Below are 4,224 nucleotides of genomic sequence, written 5' to 3' on the forward strand. Positions count from 1 at the left end.
CCAGTCTACTAGTCTATGTCTTTTTATTGGGGAATTGAGTCCATTGATGTTAAGGGAAATTAAAGAAAAATATGGAACGCTTCACGAATTTGCGTGTCATCCTTGCGCAGGGGCCATGCTAATCTTCTCTGTATCGTTCCAATTTTAGTATATGTGCTGCCGAAGCGAGCACTGTATTTCCACTTTTACATAGATCATTTTGTTTAATTTGGAAACCACAGTTGAATATAGCTATAATATTATACATTGTAGGTTGCCTGCTGAATTGAGACCTTCTTACTTAACCTATAGTATCAATTGGAATTATGTGGTATGCTTGCTACCTAACACACAGATGTAAAAACTGCTGTGAAATGCAGAAGCAAAACAAATTTCCTCTGTCTTTCTCATATAGACCAATAATTTCCAGCTTTTATATATTGATTCAGAGTAATGCTTAGTAGTGTAGTTTTAGATTTCTTCCTCTTCAATGAAAATAAGTGTGTTAATGTAGTCTGTGGAAAGTTTAGAATGTGAGTTCTCATACACATTGTTCTAAGAAAACTTTTATGTCTAGTAAAATCATGATAAAGTAAATTTATTAAAGCACAGCACTCAAAATGATACCCTTTCATGTCAAAGACTTCCGAGGCTTGGTCTGAAAGACCATGGTGACCACTTACTTGGAAATCTTGCACAAATATCTTTGGATGAAATTTGTATAGGTTGGTCTTCTTGTGTAATTCCTAGCAGAAGTAAAGGCTGTTTCTGATGCTTTTGCCTACTTATGGAATACTTTTCCTTCTACTGAGTTGCATTGTCTAGCCTTAATATGAGGGGAGGTACCTAGCTAGTCTTACTGAGTCTTGATGTGGTATGTTTGATTGATATCCCTGGGAGGCCTACCAGTTTTTGGAGGGAGACTGAGAAGAATGGATGTGGAGGAAAAGTGGAGGTGGGGGGAGGAGATGAGGGAAGGGAAATTATAGTAATATATGAAAGAATAAAAAAAATAACATGTAAAAAAATAACATGTTGTAAGGAGGGCTTCAAGTGCTGATGACACAGCCAGGGAGGTTATTAGTATCACACCCTCTTGCTTGTACACCCTTGAGAGTAGGTAGCTAAAATCAGGACAGTTAAGAGCATCAGATAGGCAGATGAGAGAGAGAGAGTGCAAAACCATGTCAGTGTCCTCTTTTGTAAGGTGCATGCAGATACAGTAAGCAAAACATTTTGCAACTGAGTATCTGGAAATTCTAACTGCACAGCTCTATGATAAAATTGTTAGGATCCTGACTCTGGCTTTGGGGACCCATGGGACCCTGGTGCCAGTCTGTTACTGGTTTTGCCAAGCATGATTCTAATAAGAACAGATGATTGTCACTCCTTGTTCACTACACAGGACTCCAAAGGACCTTGGCCATATATAGCTCCCAAAAATGGTTCAATGGTGGAAAGAACTAGGTGGTTGAGTTTGAGCAGAATGACAGGATCCACTCTGAGAGTATAGAAGCTAAAGCAATGGGAAGAGAAAATTTTGAGCATAGCATGTTGGTATAGGTGTAAGAATCTGTACTAGGTAGAGTTTCTCCAACTACAGCACCACCTATTGTTTTTTAAAAAGATTTATTTTATCTATATAAGTACACTGTAACTCATCTTCACACTGTAGCTGCCTTCAGACTTACAAGAAGAGGGCATCGAATCCCATTACAGATGGTTATGAGCCACCATGTGATTGCTAGGAATTGAACTCAGGAACTTTGGAAGAGCAGTTAGTACTCTTAACCACCGAACCACCTCTCCAGCCCCGTAACACCTATTGTTATATTGTCAATATCAAATATAACCACAGAAAAGTCCATGAGAACCTGGTTATTGTCTGATGTGTTACATACCAATGTGAGCATGGTCACTTGTTCACAGTAGATGTAAGAGACAATCTGGCTTAGGCAGATGGACTTCCAGGGGAACATGAAGATAAGAGCATCACATGGCATACTTTGTGTCTGATGAAGCTGCTCCTAGCTAGACTGGCCATAGTTGGAACAAAATGACATACTAAAGAATGTGTCTACTGAGCATCTATAGCTACCGGAGAGGACAGTAAGGATAAAACAGCTTGGAATGAGTGATGCAGGCATAGAATTTGATTTTGCAGACTGAGAATCAATTAAATGACCAATCATAGGTTAGGTGGAAGAGCACCACCCTCATGGAAGCTAGAGAGCCCAGAAAGAATTGAAGCATTCACAGAAGTACTTAAAACATGTTGTATTGATGAATGATAATAACAATAGAAAACTTGTGGTGGAAGGGGAGAGGTGAGGAAAGGAGGTAGGTCATGGAGAGAGAGAGAAGTATGTGTGGAAAGTTGTCTTAAGTAACTATGTAAGAAAATGTCGTATGGAAACTTACTCCTGTATAAAGTAATAAAAATGATAACTAGAGTTGGGACACTTTTTACCTTGGAAAGTCATAGAGGCAAATGTATGGGGTACATGGTGAGGGTGGTTGTTCACAGGCGTGGCATCAGAAGATGGCCATGACACTAGAATCTAAGGGGGAGACTTTCCTTTGCACATCCTAACCAAGTAATAAACACATTATTTTTTGACAGATTGCAATCAGTCACAGAATTGTGACTGTCAAGTGAGTATGAAATTATAAGAACAGGAAATCACTAATCATATGCTTGTATAAGGGTGCTCCCCCAACCCACTCACCCACTCCCACCTCCCCACCCTGGCATTCCCTTACATTGGCAAATATGATGTGCACAACTCAGGGTACATGGTGGCCAAAGTGGTAGGTGAGGAAGGTGAAAAGGGCTGGGATATATATATATGGTTAAGATGACACCAATATGAGAAGCACATGTACCAAAAGCTTTGAGGCAAGCTTTACCTGAGGGCAACCTCAGCACAGCCCTCAGAATCATCACATAAGATGACAATTAAGTCAAAGTCAGCCACGGAGAGTCCATATCCACGATTGACTCTGGTATCAGCACATACCAACTTGAGCACAGCCATGTGCTCACACAAGGACTGGGGAATGACATTGTTGGGGCAGAAGGGCATTCTGGAGACCATGAAGCAGAAGGGGCTCACCCACAGCAGCCCTCTCACCATCACAGCTGCCCCTAGTTTGATGACTACAGATGTGGTCAGGATGCTGGAATGTCAGAGTGGGAAGCAGATAGCCACATAGCGTTCCAAGGCCATGGTCATGAGCACCCCAGACTCCACAGAAGAAAAGGCATGTATGAAGAACACCTGGATGAGGCAGGCATTGTATTCAATTTCATGATTGTGAAACCATAGTATAGCCAGCATTTTAGGTTGTGTGGAAGAGGACAGGACCAGGTCAGTGATAGCCAACAAGGCCAGGAAGAGGTACATGGGCTCATGCAGGGTGTGGTCAATTGGGATTATGCGAAGAATGGTGATATTTCCAGTCACTGCCACAATATACATGACACAGAATAGAAAGGAAACTTAGAATTGATAATTCTCCAATCCTGGGAGTCTAAGCAAGATGAAAAATGTAGAATGGGAAAAGCTGTTCCTTGAAGCCAACATGAGAGAATGCGTCATATTTCCTGTGTGTTGAAGTTATTCTGCTCTCTGAGGAGTATAACAGCCAAGGCATGGATGATTATTTGCCCTTGTTTAATATTACAATTTTATTCAATAGTAAATTGTAGGAAAATCATCATTTATAATAAATAATATTTTGTCACATAAAATGATGCTACTTAATATTTCTTTTGGTGTTTGTAACACTTAAAAGAATAGAACATGTCAGAATCAGAGGCAATCATTTCCTAAAGACAAAATGTTTTCCTGGAAGTAGAGTCTGCTGAGTGAAAACAAGCATGACAAACTAGTTATAATCAACTTTTTCATTTTCCCTTTGACAAACTACTTGGTCTTCCTTTATTTCTGTGTTGAGACATTTGGGCAATGATAGCTCATGTGGAAAGAAGCATGAAATAAGGGATCGTAGTAATTTATTCTCATATTGGCTTTGGTTATTTAGCACAGTTTTCATCTTGATTCTAGCCTAAGGAAAAAGACAAACCATCTGTGTATTAACAATTATACATAGTATATTTCATGAAAATCTTAGAACATGAATATCTTATGCTTTATGAGTAATCCATTCTTTTACTTCTTTTTTTCTGGTAGTTGAAGTGGTGATTTATTAACTTCATTATTTCTTCTGTGTTTATCTGTT

The 4,224-nt window shown here is 39.5% G+C and overlaps 1 non-coding gene and 1 pseudogene across 1 annotated transcript; both read right to left on the reverse strand.

Moving 5' to 3' along the window:
• Window positions 1–65: 65 nt before the first annotated feature.
• Window positions 66–172, reverse strand: LOC115062983. The gene has a single exon (XR_003842876.1). It is a non-coding gene; the product is annotated as a U6 spliceosomal RNA (small nuclear RNA).
• Window positions 173–1,362: 1,190 nt separating this feature from the next.
• On the reverse strand, window positions 1,363–3,581 carry LOC110320536 (annotated as a pseudogene).
• Between the last annotated feature and the right edge of the window lie 643 nt (window positions 3,582–4,224).

This window comes from Mus pahari, chromosome 1 (assembly GCF_900095145.1).
Source record: "Mus pahari chromosome 1, PAHARI_EIJ_v1.1, whole genome shotgun sequence".
NCBI lineage: Eukaryota > Metazoa > Chordata > Mammalia > Rodentia > Muridae > Mus > Mus pahari.